The following is an 18,172-nucleotide window of genomic DNA, read 5'->3' as shown; positions in this document are numbered from 1 at the left end:
CTTTGCTGAAAAAACAGAATTAAAAGAATACAATTTGAATTACAGCAAAATCCTGACTTTTTGACAAACTGGGTAAATGAGATTCTTATAGGTGCAGTGTGTTGCAAATCATTAAAGAATGGAAGCTGCAAGACTGTCTTGTAAGTGCTCTCTTGCCATTTCAGGAACAGCCTGAAACAGAACTCCTGGAGCATGTCAGGGCAGACTGGCAGCTTGCTGGAATTGAGACAGGATGCACAGAATATTTTAGTACTTGAAGACTACCTATTTGCTTTAAGGCATATGCAATACTTCTGTCCTTGGGCTAGAGTTCTGTGCTACCACTCCATAATTTTACCCTCTGGGCACAGCAATGTCTGATACAAAAAGAAAGTATATTTGATGAAAGCAGGATTAGTTTGTATTGATTTTATAGGGATTTACAACCATAAAAACAGATGTTCCAAGAGGAACATTTACAGATTGTTTAAAAAAAATCGCACAACACAACTCACAATAACAAGAAAATTTTATAAGGCTTGCATGTAAATAGATTGCCAGTCTATCAGCAAATAACTTTTAGGAATTTCTCCTAGATTTTTATATTATTATGTATAGGAAAGAGTTCAATCTCTCAATGTTAAGGACTATGTGTTGATTTGGTTTTTCACTTCAAGAAATGAAATATCAAAACCCAAAGAAACACACCATTTAATCTTTGTGTAATAGGTAAATTGTTACACAGGAAGGTAGTTACTCTAAAATTACTTAACTGCTCCTTTCTGCATCAAAATATGGTTTGCACACAAGATAATATCTGTCTTTCATGCAATCTACTGATGTGTATTTGCCCCCAAGGTTTCTAGGAATGCCTATAAACAGATAAGCAGTAAGTTGAGTAATTCTAACCTTACCAACATTACTTCTCACTTGTGCAAATTCAGAGGAGTACATGCACATGCAACTGTTCCCTGTGAGAACAACATGTACAGGAGCACCACAGAGGATGTTGTTTGTTCCTCCCTGTTCCCTGTTCCTCAGAAATGCAGCTGAAGCAGCAGCCAACCCACATACATACATGCTTAGGACTACTGCTACTTCTTAAAATGGAGTATTGTATTTTTTTTTTTAATTAAGCTCAAATGAAAAACTGGAGCAATGTTAAGGTAAACAAGTAACTTTTTTTCTATCTAGGTTCTAAATAAAAAAAAAAAATTGTGGAAAAAGGTATCAATTAGGAGCTGGCCTTGCTGTTCCTGTCAAAAACTTCTGCCATCACATATGTAAACAGAAAAACTATTGAGGTCAAGGTCCTCACCGAAGTCTAGTGTTTTCTCTAATGAAGTCCCCAAAAATTAGGGCACTATATTTAAAATGTTATGATTCCTTTAAAGGGAACTATAAGACTCAAGAGATCCTGGTGAGAATACAGAAATGCTGAAAGAAGACCATTTTAAATCATATTTTTAACCATAATGTATCTCATGGGCTCTGTAGTACGTCTGGCCTTTTGTGGCTACTGTTTGCTGTGGTCATGCACTTTAGACTGGATCTGGGGAAAAGTTAAAGAAAGCATTTCATTTCCATAGCAATTAATTTTCTTTCTTGTGAATATCTCTAGGCAGTGTAGAATATATTTCATTATGTGCTAACTATACAATCTTTTTTTGCAATGGCTGTTAAAAGTTTCCTCTGAAGTCTACTTCTAGGTATTTTGTTTTCTATGGTGATCTACTGATTGTTCTGCAGATAAGACATGTAAGTGTTGGCAACAACAACATTAAATTTAGAGTTCCACATCTTTCTTTTATACACAATAAATAAATTTAGATTTATTGTGTATATATCAGAAATCTCTCTGTCAATACTGCTTTCCTTTCTTAGAATGTATATCCTTCAGTCAGGTATTCCTGGTCCAATACTGCATCCTATTTGTGATCTAATACTTTAAGGCTGTGCTTGAGATTGGGCTTTTCAGTTTTGTGATAAACTGGACAGTAAGAGAACACTGAAACTACATTCTCCTTTGGCTTCACATAGTGTGTGACCCAACTAATGGAACTGGCTGTGAGTGCTGATTTGACCCAAGACAGTAAATCACTAGGTGCCCACTTGGAGGAAAGAATGAGGGAAAAGAGAAAATCAGAACATGTGTGCTGTCATTGCTCTGGTGTCTTGAAGCCTAAGCAGAGTGCTACTGTCAGGAATTATTTTGGGAAAGCAGAGTAGCTCTAACCTCTGCACACATCTGAGCAGGTAATGAAGCTGATGGTTTTGGAAAATACAAATGTTGTGTCTGCAAGCAGGTACATGTTTCTGTGTCATGCATGGAATAGGGCTTAACCAATGATTTAATTATGTAATGCAAGTATTTGTTCAGTGCTTGCAAGCTGCTGTTCATTTTTCTGCACAATGTCTCAAAGTGAGAAGTCATATTTGGGTACATGAGGGGGAAAAACTGATTGCAGGTTTTTTGTTCAGAGAACATATCAGACAGTCTCTACATTGCTCCTGCTCCTTCCCCCAAAGGCCCAGTATTATGGTTGGAGATGCAATAAAGGGGTTTGTGTTTTTCCTATAAAAAACAGATTCTCAGATTTTTTGTGTAAAAATTTTGTTTTCTGTTGTTTTGATTCTAACTGTACAGTCTGTGAAGACAAACAGGATTGTATTTAGGAAATAGTTGATTTCATCAGTCACTTCTAATATAAATAAACAACCCACAAGGCTCCAGATATTGATTTATTACTTAGAAGTGCTAAGATTATGCAATCCCTTTGCTGATATCAGGAATGAGGTGAGAAGCTCTTCACTCTTTCCAAGCTTGCACTGAATTCTGGGTGAAAAACAGAGGCCTTGGCTTCAGCCTCTCCTCAAGATCCCTTTCTCTTCTTTTGACCTCTGTGTTAAGGCTGAAAATCAGCGTCAGTACAGAGTGACTTCACTGTCTGGGAAGTGCTGTTACACTCATCACATCCCGCAGAGATCCTCAGCGAGTGTTTCTTACTGGAAAGATATGAAAGGGTTGCAACACGAGAGACAAGGAAAATCCTTTCAGTCAGATTTGGTTTTGAGGATACTGTGACATTTTGTTGTATAAAGATAATTTTCATTTCTGTTTAAAGACTCCTCTAAAAGTTTGCAAAGACATTTTACACATCTTATAGTGAATGTCAGCTTCCTGACCATAGGCTTCCTTGTCTTATCTTTCTGTTTTAAAGCCTTTAGAAGTATCACACATCCTCAGGGAATTACTAGTTGACCACAGCTTTATTTATAAAGAGCAAGTAAATCCATTTCTGCTTTGCTTTTGAAACAGAATGTTTGGCATCTTTCAAAGAACTGGTTTAAATGAAAATGTATCTTATGACAAACAAAAGAGCATATTCTGTATCAGTAAATATTATGAAAATCAGTCAGATATTTGCATACCTGCAGCTGCAGGAAAGGCTTCCCATGGTGCCTCTTCCACAGAACAAGGTGTATTTGACTCTTCACCCTGTCTGTAGTAAGTATAACTTTAGGACTCATTATTCTAATGATAACCTGACAGGTTATGTTTTTTCCTTAATTGTAATTAACCAAAATTTGTTTCCAACTTTGCTGAAATTATTAGTTTGACCTAGATGTTCGTCCTTCTGAAACAGACAAAGTATTTTGTTGAGCATCCCCAAGAACACCACTGAGGCCTGGATGTCAGTCAGTGGTGCCTGGTCCGGGGACATGAGTGGACAAACCCTGCAGACACTGGGGTTCCCCACAGAGCTTCTTGCTGTGGCACACAGGGCCAGCTTGTCCAGGGCCAAGAAGAGGTGGTCCCATGGCTTGGTGAGATCTCCAGCAGGGAGGGAATAACGGAAGAGGAGGGGAAAGAGTTACACTCAGCAGAAGTGCACAACCTGAAGCACCCGGAATCCAGGTGGCAGCAAGGACGTACAGTCTGCAGCAGAGAGATGGAAGCTCCAACTTGTTGGAGGTACTATGAAACTGCACCTGGAAAGTGTGAGACTTGTCAGCCTAGAAGAGATATAAGTAAGGTAGTAGTTCAAGGAATGTGTGTTACAAATCTGTAAAACAAGGAGCATCATGGAGAGAGGTAAGAGAGAATAGTTAACTAATGCAAAAGTCAGGGGACATCATGTGGAAATACCAGACAGAAGGCATGGAACATACAGAGGTGATTTCCACCCAGCATGAAGTTAGACTGTGGAACGACACAAGCTGTAGTTGCTGGAAGCTGATCAAGCTGTAGTTGCTGGAAGCTTAGAGGACTAAGAAAGCAATTGGATTTCTTTTGCCTTTTCTATCAAGAGCAGATACAGGCTACTTCTAGCTAAAGGTCTCAAAGTTGCAGAAGTCCTCATCTTCCCAGGAGGTGGTCAGCCACTGCTGAGAACAGCATCGTATTCTGCCTCAGGCATTGCTCTGATCCACTGTGGTCATTCCAGTGCTTTAGCTGGCTTAGGCACAAGACATGCTTCCTTACCCACCAGCAGGATACATCAAGATAAATCTGTACGCACTTAATTCAAAATCTAATACTATAAGAAGTATAAAATAGCTGGAATAAATTGCAAGTAGAATTTCTTGCCAATTTACTACACATGGCAAAAATTTAGAAAAGAAGCTGTGTCAGTGTTCTAGTTGGAAAAAAAAATGTGGCAAGTTGGTTTGCCCAACATTTTCTAAGTATTTAGGGAGGTTACATCAAAAAAGTAATCTGCATGAAACCGATATGCCTTTGGGCATCTTGTGCAATCCAGGTTCCCTTATTAGATGATGTGACATTAAGAAAAATGGGGTTTGAAACAAATTAGAACAAAGTGAGAGTATAACAGACTGCCACAAGTGTCATATAGTCCAAACAGAGCAAAACCCACACAGTGATGCAGCTCAGCCTCTATCCAAGGAAGTGATGTGCTTTTTGCTTCTCTGGGAATTATTAAATATAACATCCACATTGCATGTGCAATTGTTGCCGGAACATTTTAGCGTCCTGCAAGATGTTGTCCTTTATGGAAGCAAACCTGTTACCAAATATAGCGGTGGCTATGTAATGTATGCCAGTTTTATTTTTTCACACTCTATCCCACTCCATATGGGGCGGGGGAGGTTCTTGCTGGACTTCTGTTCCACATAGATGGAGCACCAAATGTTTCCTCTTCCCTTACATGCTATTAAGAAGTGGCATTGTCAGAAGCAAGTTATTTTGTGCCAGTTCTCTTCAGAAGAAGCCTCAGACTCCAAAACAGCTAAAGCCATCTGGCAAACTCTTGCATGAATCATGAGGATATTTGTAGCCTCTGGCTTTTTGAACTGAACTGTGAGTAATCCCAGTCGCTCTCGTCAGCAGTGCTGCTGAAACCCTTTCCTTGTGTTCTGAATAAAAACGAAAGGGGCCTCCGACTGGGCCTGGTGGTCTCCAGATTGCCAGGAGCCGAAACTGGGTTACAAACATCTGAGCTGTCTTCTCCAGCCTGAAGGATCGGACTGCCTTGCTGCTCTCCGCTGGAGCCTGCCCGGGAGGTGTGCCCGGGGGTCGGGCCGGGTTCCCGAGCGGCGTTTGCGGTGCAGCTCGGCCTGCCCGCGGCCTGCTCCCGAGCCTCAGCGGGACTGGGACCAGCCCCGCACAGGGCCGCGCTGACCGAGCTCGGCCCGGAGCCGGGGTCCCGTGTCACCCCTCACGATCCTGCGAATCCCGGGATCACCTCGGGACGCGGCGGCAGCACCGAGCGGGGCCCGGGTCCCGGGTCCGCGGCCGCCTCCGCCCCTTCCCCAGCGCGTCACGGCGGCCGAGGGAGGGAGGGAGGGAGGATTGGGCGGCCCTGGCGGCGGCGGCGCGGGGCTCGCTCCTCCCCCGCGCCCTCAGCCATTTTAGCAGCCGGTACCGCCGCCGGTAGCGCTGTGATCTCCGGCAGCGCCGGGGCCGGGCGCGGTGAGTGCGGGCTCTGCGGCGGGGAAGGATGGGACGGGATGGAGTGAGGAGAGGAGGGATGGGCAGAGCTGGTTCCCTCACCTTGCTGCCGCTCGGCAGCATCTGGGGAGGGCAAGGGGCCGCTGGGCTCCCGTCGGGGCAGGGTCAGCCGGGGAAGGAGCGGGGTTACGCGGGGTCAGGTCCGTCCCCGCGGCCGCGGCTCGGGGGGCCGGGCCGGGAGGATGCGGCGGGGCTCGGCGCTCCGGTACGGGCGGGCAGGAGCTGCCTCGGCCGCTGCCGGCGCAGGTGGCGGCGCGGAAAGGCCTCCTGGAAGCGCTGAGGGGGCTCGGGCGGGAAGCGCCCCTGCCCGCCCCAGCACCGCCCGGGCCGGGCTCCGCTCCGGTGCTCTCCGCAGCCCCGGGGCAGCAGCGCTGGCGCATCTCGCGTTCCCCGTCCTGCCCGCAGCCCGCGGGCCGAGCGCGGTCTCTCCCGCCAGCAGCCGGACCCCCGCCCGCCCCTGCCCCGCTCCGCGCCGGCGGGAGCTCATCCCCGCGTCTCCCTGGGCCTGCCCGGGGCCCTGCCCGCTGCTCGACGGTGCTCTGGCCTCCCCCGGAGCCCCCCGCCCGGATGCAGGCGAGGAGGCTGGGCTCGGAGATGGGCTGATGCTGATGAGGAGAGGTGATGCGCTGCTCAGCGCATGCTTCTCTGCTCCGCCTCACAGAAGCACCTGCTAAAGGAAAGCAAGAATCTGGCTGAATATTTTTCGTTGTCATGTTCTTCTGTGATAGATTTTCCTTTTTCGGTGTTTAGAACATCCCCTTTGTGGATTTTTGAAACTTATTTGAAAAGCAATTGCATGTGCAGTACTGGCTCCCCTGCCCTGGCTGCACAGACCTCTGCTGATCCAGTGCTGCTGTTTGCCCAGTCCCTTAATGAAATAATAGTAGCATATAATATTTGAGGAAAAAAAAAATCTGAAACATTTATGTTAGGAAAAAGAGGAGTGGTAGTACAAAACATTTCAGTGAGGATGTTCAATAAATATAGATGGAGATTACAGAGAAATTTGGTGTCAAGGAGTGTTATATAGAAAGTAAATGGACAATTGAAATCCCTGATGATGGTAAAAGATAATTGTCAGGTTAAGGATAATGTTGGTCCTTGCTTGCGTCCTCTGTTGGTCCTCTTTGCATCTTAGATTGTTGCAGAAAAATAAGAATGTGATGTGTGTTGTCATTACTATTATAGACAAACTTACAGTTGTAACCTTGCCAACTTCCAGTGCAAAAAAGAGCAAGTAAAGCTGCAGATAGACTTTAGAAACATACGATGTTTTTTCTATAAGTTCTGCTTTTTGAATCTTTGGAATTTGTCATCTCAGACTAATTGCAGTGACTAAGGACATGGATTTTCTTTTTCCCTAAGATATGTTTAGGATTTTCATGTCTCCAGTCTTTTCACCCAATTAAAAAACAGGTAACAAAGTTCTGCAGTCTCTGACAGGATGACAGATTTCACTTTTATTTCTTCTGCTCTTTCTGCATGCATACAAAGTTTGTATTTTAATACAATTCTACAGAAGCCTTAAATATTTCCTCATAAAAGTAATTTTGGAAATTATTTAATGCATATTTAACATAGCTCTCAGTTTTTTGTATTTACCAGTTCCTCCTTCACTGTTGTCTTAAATTACAGAATTGTATAAACTTGAAACAGGTGATTTCCCTCTGGACTCTGGTGTGGTGGGGGGTTTCAGGAGGTGTTCATTATTTAGGTGTTTGCATCTCGTGCACAGTTAGCTCCTTTAATGCCCTCTGGAACATGCACTTCCAGTGACGGTGCTGCCTGTTGGCTGCTTATTGAATAATCCAACAGCAGCAGCTATAAACTTTCAGCATAATAAATTAGCAGAGTTCAGCAGATGACACCTTCTCCTAATGCAAAGGTGATGCTTCAGCCCTTTTATAAAAATAGAGAAACCACTTCCGAACAAACTACTAAGGCAAGGCTTTGCCTCCAGATACATGCCAGGTGATGTTGTGATCTATATCTAGTAAAATAGGTGCAGCCTATTACACTGTGGTAAATAAAGTTAGTACTCAAATTAAATACCAAAGAGTAGCCTGAGCCAAGTAAACATGCAAAATATATTGAAGTTAATGTTAAATAGAGTTAGGTAGTTAACATGACAAATGAATGAGTGCTCTTTCATAAGCAAACCCTTCCGAGTAAGGCTTTGCTTAAACTAAAAAAGAGTTGGAGTTAATCATTAAGGGAAGTTTCGTAGTATACTCAAATAACCATGTGAGCACTGTGGTTGAGGACATTTGTTTTCTCAGGAGAGAAGGAAGTTGAATGGAAGGAGGAAAGCAATTTCCTGAGAAACAGAATTTATGGTTTCTTTCTGTTTGTTCGTAGATTGGATTGTTATTTAGATGGTGTAACATCTTCAGCCTTTTTTGTGGAGGGCTTATCTCGAAAGCTGTCCACACTGTTTAATTTTACTGCCTTCTGGGACAGCTGCAGAGTGACTGCTTTGGTGTTCATCTTTTTTCCAAAGTCTCCTCCTCTCCTCCCTGTAACTGGGACTATTGCCCTTCACATTTCTATTTGGAATAGACTAGCTGTATGGAAGGGAGGGCTTAACAAAATTTCTCCTGCTGGTAGAACTATCTTTACAGTGGATAGAGATTATTATTGTTTTTTTGGTTGAGTGTGAGGGAGGAAAATTAGGATTGTTTATAATCTGCTGACACTCCTAGAAGCTGTCTGTGTCTCCAAAACGTTGACCTCTGTAGGTAGGCACATGCAAACAAACGCTGAGTGCAGCACTGGTTATTCCTCCTGTGGCCCTCTCTCAGGGTAGCCTGTGCTGCTCTGAAGGTAAGGCACACACTCGGGTGGTGGGACGGGTTTCTCCTACAGCTGTGGTGCCCGTGGCCTTTTCTCAGACTGCTCTGTGGTCTGAGTGGTGCATGGGGAAGACCTTGCCTTAGTCCTGGACATGCTGGAACTGTGAGTTGGTTTTGCTTGTTTTATACGGACATGAGCTAAAAGACACTGTTTGGAAAAAGATTTGGCCAGTGGCCAGCATTGCTTGGGAGCTGTGGTTTCAGTTTCCTTCTCTGCAGAAAGTATCTAGTGTGATCTGCATTGGATCAACAAAAATGGTTGGGTAGAAGGTAAATAAACTACAGCAGCTCTGCTTTGCCTGCCCCACTTCTTATCAGGACTATCAGTTCCCACCTAGCACTGCATGTGAAGTGCGCTCATAATCAAGATACAGCTTCGATTGTGTGCCAGCTGTTCATAACATTATTTACCTGACCAAGTGTGTGAGCCAGAGGTTAGGAATGAGTGGTGGGGGTGGAAATTCCTCACGCTCTTATTATTGCCCTAGATAGGGAGCCTGTCTCCTCTGCAGGGTACTGTGCTGCTGCTGGCCTGTGCTGCCACAGCCCAAAGTAGCTTCTGGGTCAGGACTGACCTGGGGCTGGCATCAGCTTCTCTTTTACAGTGAGGGTGGTGAGAGCGGGCACAGGTTGCCCAGGAGGGCTGTGGATGCCCCAAGCCTGGCAATGCTAAAGCCAGGTTGGATGAGGTCTTGAGCCTGCAGAGCTTTGTTCCAAGGAGTGTGTGCGTGTGAGGCCTGATGGTACAATTGTCTGGAGAGTTATTTAGGATGATCCCAAATATAGCAGAAAACTCAAAGGCACATTGAACAAATTTTTAGTAAGGGAATAAATAGCACAGGCAGTGTTGGGAAATGGAAGAGCAGAACAAACAAGCAAAGATGACTGTGGGCATGGGACTGGGCAGAGTGGGAAGTGTTTTTCTTCAGCCAACATGTTGCCAGATTATCAGTTTGTATAATGGATGAATTTTAAAGTTTGAGTGCCTGAGTTGCTTAGGATGGATGTGAGGTCAGAGCAAATGCTGCTGCTTCAGAAAGTCAGTGTGCAGTTTATTTGCTTTACATTTGGAGTAACAGCTGTGTAATGTGAAGGATGTGAGGAATTGTTTTCCTTTTTCTTTTGCTTCAGATAGAACTAAGCACTTGGACTTGCCCCTGAAATCAAAGGGTACTTTTCTCCTCAGTAAAGTGGTTTTAAGGAATCCTAGATATTGAGAAATTATTTTTTTAAAAATACATTTTTGCATGGGTTTTGTAGTACAGTTAATACTACATTAAGGGCTGTTGTACGTCTGGGAGCTCATCAGGCTTCAAGGTGAGATATCTTTATCTCCAAGGTAGAGATAAAGTGATCTACCAATTATCACAGAATTAAGTCTCGGATTTAAAGTGATCCAAGGTGGATCCTTAGTTATCACTTTAAATCCAGGACTCTTAAGTCTGTTACACTTGAATACCACTGTTGTTCCACAAGGACAAAAACTAATGTACTAAGATTTCCTTCAATGTATATTGATGTGACTATTGATTCCCTATAGTACATTACTGCTTCATCAGTAGAGCATCTTTTTTTAAAAGCATACTTGTAACTTTCCTTTCAGGTTAACAGGTTTATATTTCTTTTAAAGTTCTTATTATAAACTATTAGTCTGGCAATGACAGCTTTCAAAGTCAAAACTTAGAGCAGAAGACCTGTATACATATCTGTTTTACTTGAAGCTGTAATGATGCTGCCAGCTCATTGCATTTTGTTAGTGTGCAGGAAAAATGCCCTTATTTCCAAGCTGTGATGTTTTATAGCATAGGTGTATAATGGCAGTTAGAATATTAATATGTGTATCAATTTAAAAAATAATCTATGTATGCTTGAAAGACTCTGAAATTAGAAACAAGTTGACATTGCAAGGACAGACTTAAAATAGCACAGTACATCCCAGTACTTGTTCTCTTACAGCTTGTACTAATTAAGAGATGTTTAAATTACCATTTTAATAACACTGAGGTGGTGTTCTGTTCTAACTCCCCTTACTACAAACATGTACTGATTAGTCTGAAAAAGGGTGAATCTCCTGCTAGTCTTTTAAAGACAAAGCTGAAGTGTGCTGTACTTTTGGAGACTGAGCAGGTGAGTTGCCCATTCTACATTGAGCTTACTCAGCTCCATAGCAAGCCTCCTATACCAGAGTGTTTGCTAAAATAAGAACTTTCTCAAAACAAATACATTTTTATGTTCATATAGTGATTGCTTATCTGGCAACAAGTCTTCATTGGAGATGTTATAATTTACAAAACAGGAATTTATTTATTAGGTCTGTTTCTGTGCACTAGGAGCACATCCTGAACCAAAAAGTACACTAAGAAGGATGTATTTGGAGAAACAGTAGATTGTAAATAATTATTCCTGTCAGTTGCTCACATACAGTGAAATACAAAGAGCACTCACTACTGTCAAGTTAGGCAGGTACTACAAAATGTTTGCTCTAATTTCACCCTGTGTTGTAGTTCACCATTTTATTGCACATATTTTTGACAGGTAGCACGGCAGAATACAACAGAAGGAGTCTTTGCATATTTAAATGTGCACTAATACCAGTGTCCTGTTGAGTGGGTAGGGCTGAAGGAAGCTTGTAAGGACACAGGGAGTCTGTGTTGTCCTTGCTGGTAAGAGGGTGCAAGTGTCTGTCTGAAAAAAAAAAGGCAAATTGATATAACTGGTTGGATTTACTGAAACACTTCACCTTGTTTAAGTGATCCATTGGGTACTTTGTTGTTTCCTCCCCAGCATACATGCAATAGTTCTGGAAAAGATCATATTAAATTCAGTTTATCTAAGATAAGTAGAATACACAGTGAGTCATTCTCCCATTTGTGTTGGTAGCTAGAGGAGTTGAGCAGCCTATGAAATTTCACTATTTCAAATATGGCAGTTCAGTCTGAAGAGCTGGACACGGTGTACCACACCATGCTGAATGGCTCACAGCAAAATCCCAAAACTTTATGAATGAGGGCATTGGTCTCATAGCTTAAGCTGACAGTTTGGCAGCCAGCTACCACACAGTCACTTTGGATTAGGAAAATAGTATTACTAACTCCTGACCTTCCACAAATAAAAAATTATGCCTGTTAAAGTATTTTGGAGTGTATAAAATTAATCTGCAATAAAATTTTTTAAGTGGCTAGGTATGGGGGGTTGGGGGTTTTTTGGCTTTCAGTAAAGATAGAAGTGGATTATATATCATGGCAGAGCTCCTGGTTACCTTTTTTCCCCCTAGTACACTTTCATGGATGCACTAAGCTTGCAAAGGCTGCAGCCAGCAGTCTTACTCTGGCTCCTGGCAAAAGGAGGGGATGGACTGGGGCAGCTACTAACAGGTAGAGGCTACTTCATTCAACAGTAGCTCTGTTTTCAGGCTTCTTTCAAGTCCTTGCAAAGCACAGAACTGTGTTTCAGCAGAACTAAACCAAGGTGATCACTTCCTCTCTGGCAGTGGCACTTTTTGGGACTGAGTCGTGTCAGACCGCCCATGCCAGCTGCAGGTTGTGTGACCCGGTGCCTGCAAACTCTGCAGCCCAGGTGGGACCACCTCAGTCCAGAGCTGCATCCAGTTACCTGCCATGAGCCTGAACTAGAACACTCAGGGAACCAGCCCCCTTCTTGTGCTGTTCACTTCTCATTTGGAGTCTCCCTTACACTGAGGTCATGTTTTTGTCAATTCAGCAAAGTAATTTGCTGATGCTGTGTTGTGTCCTAAAAACTGTTTTAAGTACTAACCTCTCTAACCTCTTCTCTAGTCCTAGTATGGCACTTTTTGTTTTGGTTTTTTTACACAATGTAAATACACATACTAAAAGAATTGCAGTACTGTATAGGTAAAGTGTAGTTTTACAACAGTATTTTCTATAGCTTTGAATGTTATGTAGAAAAATAAGCAGTTAGTGGTAATGTCAACTAAGAGAAAAGTGATACAAATTTATTTTTAAAAAATTAAAAATAAGAAAGAGATCTTGGTTTGTGGTGTCTGTGGTCTTTTTGCATCATATGTAGAAGTAGGAAGGATAGAGTAGTTTCTGTCTGCTCATGGTAGCTCATTAGTTTGTCATTCTGCACATTACCTTCCATGAAGGCAATTGTATGTACTGCTGATTCATACTGTGTATTTACACAGGGTAAGTTAATCCTGAACTTGATAGCCTTGGTTTTGTACCTTTGTTTGATAGATGTGTTTAATTTTCATTATGAAAATGGATTATCTGTTTATTTTATAAGCATGCAAATACTTCTGCATTTTTATGAGCTCCTCTGTGTGAGCAACTTAGTCAAAAATGCTTTCCTTATGAAATGTATTGCCACTGGCAAGAGGAACCACTAGAAAGTGAAACTAAGCTTGCTGTGCTGAAGTGAAAAGCAGGGTGAGACTGTGGGGACTGGAATAGGGATCAGAGCAAGGTTATGCCTTAGAAAACTATGCAGAGCACCTTCCTTGTTTGAGTGTGCTACATTTTGCCGTTCTGGGATTACCAGTTCTCCATCTGGCTGCTCTTTTCAGGCCTGTTTTTCTTGCGTGTCTTTCAATAACAGTATCTATGCAGAATGTTGTATGGCTCCATGAACTGACTAGGGGGAGAGATGATAAACACCTGGCAGTTTCGATCTGATATAAATGAAGGAAAACCCCTCATTCTAGCCCTGAATGAGTTCAGGTTATTTGCATGCTCAAAGGTGGTTTGATGAGTGATGATCACTTATTTCTGACTGTTCTGCATAAGACTCTGTCCTGATCATATTACCACACCTTTCTGAGTCATAGTCTGTGTCCAGATGTTGGATGAAAAGGTAAAGGGAGGATGTGTTATTCCCTGAAAGGCAATGGTGGCAAGGGTTTCTGTTGTCTGTCTCCAAGTTGATTCATTGGTGTTCCTCAGACAGAACAAATAGTTTGAGAAATTTGTTACATATTACCTCTTAGCTTTTAGTTTTCCTAATTACTTGAAATGAGATTTGCATTTGTAACTTGCATAGCATTAAGTAGATTTATCTTTCAGAAAGGTAAGCTTTGATGATTGGGTTGCTGAAGCTTTACTGTTGAGGCTGTTAAAACCAGTCAGATGCCAGATTTAACCATCATGAGTACATGTGAAAACTTTTTGTCTGGCATGCTTCTGCCAGCATGCTACATCGTTCAAACTCCTGAAGGTGCTCAGAAAATAAAACTGAGGTGAAAATTGAAAATTATAATGTAATGAGTGTCTAGTTTTATGCCCTGACCTACATCCTGTTCCATGTTTTCAAAGAGCAGGTAGTGTTTTCCAGTTGTACAAATGGCATTGACAACCAGCACCTGAAAAAGCTCTAATTACCAAGCCAGGAAAGGTTTGGGTTGAGTGGTTTAATCAGATATGCTTGTAACTTAAGAGGGCTAGAACTTTCACTATTTTATGTTTTTCTTCTCTAGATTTTTTTGGGAGTTTATCAACCTGCTTACCCAGAAACATTTGAATTGCAGTTGTGTTCAAGGTAAAGTGACTTGTTTTTTGTGTTTGCTAGTGAGCAGCAAGATTGACAATAACTAGAGTGGTGCTCAAATAACCTTTACTCAAAACTTCAACAGGGAACTTTGTCTTCCAGTCACTGTAAGGATCAATCTGATAGACTTGAAATGGGGACTGTGTATTTTTAAGTTGAATTAGAAACTTTTTCTGCCAATGTTAGCTTTTGGAGTATCATTGCATTTGTTAATAAACTAAATTACTAATTGTTTTTTATTACTGACCATGAATTGTTGCTGTGGTACACTGTGTCATGCTTAGAATTTTTCAGTCCCTTTTCAGAACAAAAAGTTCTTAAAAATAAGTTGAAAGAATGGTCAACAGCGACAGTTTCCTCTTGAAACTTCCTTCAGAATTTGTCTGAGACCACTTTACTGTCTGTTTAGTCTAGTGTTGCACAGTTTTTTCTTCTGCAGTTGCTGCTGTGGCTGCTGCTTTATTCAAATTCAAAATTATCCAGTTAGCTAAATAAATAACAAAAGCCATGGCATCAAAGCTGTGTGCTTTGCTGCAAATAGCCACACACACTTTTTTGTCTTTTGGACTGTCGGGATCTGAACAAGTAATCTTTCAGGAAGCTCTGTGGCTGTGCTGGCAGGCAGCTGTCCTGTGCTAGTATGTTTTGCTGAGGGGTAGGACATGTATGACCAGGGGTAGGACATGTATGACCATGACCATGACACGTATGGGTATGACCATGGCAATGTGGTTATGCAGCTCCTTGGCCAGAGCCAGCTCCAGCTCAGGCCTGGAGCGTGTGATCCTCTACCCCTCCTCTGCTTTGCAAGTGGTACTTTGATGATATACATCAAATGCTTCTGCCTTTGCAACTGTACACCTTAAACACTTTCTTGTCTGTAAATAAGAAGTGCAATACACATTTATTGGTGCTGGTCAAGTTCAAAATTTTGAAGTTTAAAACTGTTTCAGAGGTATTTTTTCCCTGCATATTTTTTTTTTTTTAACACATCTTGGAGAATTGCACTAGTTTTTGCTGTGTTCTTAGTGTGAATTATTATGTTCAGAGTACTTTTGAACAAAATATTGTTTAGAGCTGTTCAATCTAAAGACGTGAATATGCACTTTGCCTTGTATGGGAAAATGTAATGGGATTTGTTTGGTCACCTCACTTCCTCTTTGAAATGCAGATAAAAATCAAAGAACTATTGTGAAACAGTAAGGCAGTAAAATTGCCTTCCTTGGCAGAAAATGCCAAATAATGTTATTAACAGAAATGTATCCTAAAGGTATCTTGGCCTACCATAAAGTACATGAAAATAACAGAAAGCAACTTCATTCACAAAAAGTTTAACATCAGTTCAGCAAAAAGTTGCAGTATGTAGTCCTGTCTTAGATAAGTTACAACTTGAGAATTCCATGTATGGATCCAGAGATGATGAGTGCTTAGAAATGAATCTAGGTATGTTTAGCTAGAAGGTAAATGGGGTAGGTTCAACATGAACCAAGCAGTAGACTCTGCTAAAGTTTTGCTTTATGAGTACAATAAAATTCAATTCCTTAAACATACAAAAAACATCATCACTTTTTCACTGGAAGATACTGTGAAACTGTTCAAAATATTAAATTATGCTTGCTCCCAAAGCTCCTGTTTGTTGACCCTCAAAGCATTTCTGTTACACAATGAAAATGAAAAATAGAGATGACTCATGCATGGAATCTCAGGGGCTACCATCTCAAATGACCATGGATAGGGGCAGCTTTCTTAAACTTGTATTTTTTTAAGTGCACACCCGGTCATCTGTACATCAGAATGTCTGCAATGAGAGAATTTCTTCAAAATGCAAATAAGAAAGCCTAGTATGGTGGTTTTTTTTTTTTTGATTAGTCAAAAAAAAAGGAGAAATTTGCATTTGAATGTGAGCTCCTTAGGGAAAAAGGAAGGTGTATTTTCTAGCTCTAGTGCTCTTCTTGTTGACTGTCCCTACAGAATTTTGGAAAACTCCTACAAATATTAGAAAAATCTCACCCAGCCTACAGTACACTTTTTGGTAGACAAAAGACTACTGGTGCAGTACACAAGGAGGAACATTTACTCTTCCCTCTTCCTTTGTGTATGTAATTAATTTCACTACCTAAATTATGACCCATGTCTGAGAAGAAAACACCCTAATGTGAATGCATGAGAGAGGATGGAGTTTCTGAAAAGTGAGGAGGGTAAATGTAAAATCGATGGCAGCATTTCTTGCCAAAATGAAAGCTGAAGAGGCTCCCAGAGGAATAGAGAGTTATATTTAGAACTGGGACAAGTGTAAATACATTTTCTGTGAATCAAATTCTGAAAAACACCCAGGGAGAGTATTTTCTTCATCTCTATTTGCAAAACAAAATGCACCTGGCATCCTAATTTCCTTACATCGTCAAAGGCTGTCATTGAAATGATCATCAGAAGCATAAGAGGGGGAGATGAGCACCCTTGAGCAGTGAGTTTAAGAATTCTTAAACAAAACATTTTTCAATGCTTATGTTTGTAGTGCTGACAATATCTGAAAATAGATAAAGAAGAACGTCACCAGGCCAGGGAAGCACCTAGCATTTGGAAGCAAAAAAATCAGTTAGAAAATATCAATGTAACTTTTATCTGCAGTATCCAATAATAAGCCAGAAACAGGAATATTACATCTGGCTTTGCAAACTGTAAAACAATGTGATGCCCAAAAGATGGGCTGGAAATAAAACCCCATAGCAGTGTCTGTAGAGCAGGTATTTGCTTACTGCAGTGCTGGAGCGAGGGGGTTTCTCCTCCTCACTCACCCACCTTTGTCAAGTGCTGTGATGTATTTATACATTAAGTGTTGCTCAGTGTCACTACAACACCATCACATACTCACCAGAAGTAATTTACATCGTGTGAGCTCATGGTTATTATACAGTTCTTTTGCACTGTGCTTGTGCCTCCCCAGTTTGGGGGTCATGGGGGGTCTTTGATAAAGGCTTCCAAAGACTTCTTTGCATCTGAACTTTTCAACTTTGTCTTAGGAGCATGCACAGTTATGGTGTTCCTTGGTCTGTTTGGTCTTAATTGGTCTAAATTCTTTATTTGGTGGCTAACTGGCTTTATATTTGCCAATTTCTCATTAGTACTATACTTACCTATCTCTAAAGCTACCCACCTGGTGAGTTTTTTCTTCTTTTTTGTCTATTCAGCATTAAGCAACTAGTTAACCATATACTAGTTATAGTATAGTGTATACTAATTAGCCATTACATAGTATAAATATTTTTTCAGGTTATATACATTATATCAGGTTATATAGGTATAAAAGTTATGATTCAGGTTATACAGATATATAAAAGTCATTATTTAGCTTATACTGATAACAGGTTATATAAATATATCAGGTTATATTGATATTTTACAACTCAAGCTATATAAGCACCTTGTAAATCTGACCTAAGTTACATAGGCACCAACTGTACATCAGTTATTTACTTCCATTGTGCCCTGAAAATGTAGGGGAAGATATGGCAAATAGGACTTTACATCTGTAAGTCTCAAATTGATTTGATCTATGCTCTCTTTTTGTGAAGTAGTTTGTTACTGAGAGAGAATTGGAAAGTAAAAGATGATGATAACTTAAATCTCACTAGTTGGATCATCAGAGTCATGCAAGTCACAACCTTTCCACTGCAAAATGCTTGTGGAAACACAAGCTAAACACAGACCTAGCCAGTCTGTCCATAGTATATTTACTGTGCGTGGGAGGGAAGATTATCAGTTCTTCTTTGGCTGTTTACAGAGCTTTTGGTGAAGTCTTCTGTGGACACATGTCATCTGAAATTTGTCCTTGCTTGTACTG

The 18,172-nt window shown here is 41.3% G+C and overlaps 1 protein-coding gene across 7 annotated transcripts in view; it reads left to right on the top strand.

The window, feature by feature from the left end:
• Positions 1-3,465: 3,465 nt before the first annotated feature.
• Positions 3,466-18,172, top strand: part of ACSL4 (acyl-CoA synthetase long chain family member 4) — a 38,246-nt gene continuing 23,539 nt past the window's right edge. For 3 of the 7 annotated variants that reach the window (XM_072929151.1, XM_072929148.1, XM_072929147.1), the window contains exons 1-2: positions 5,768-5,914; positions 14,261-14,322. The gene's annotated coding sequence lies outside the window, so the exon portion shown is untranslated. Of the gene's footprint in view, positions 5,506-5,533; positions 5,915-14,260; positions 14,323-18,172 lie in introns of those variants that run through there. The other 4 variants (XM_072929149.1, XM_002197674.7, XM_030272642.4 and 1 more) reach the window with 3 other exon arrangements.

This window comes from Taeniopygia guttata, chromosome 4A (assembly GCF_048771995.1).
Source record: "Taeniopygia guttata chromosome 4A, bTaeGut7.mat, whole genome shotgun sequence".
Classification (NCBI taxonomy): domain Eukaryota; kingdom Metazoa; phylum Chordata; class Aves; order Passeriformes; family Estrildidae; genus Taeniopygia; species Taeniopygia guttata.
Note: the sequence above shows the minus strand (reverse complement) of the source record. Positions and strands in the feature narration are given on the sequence as shown.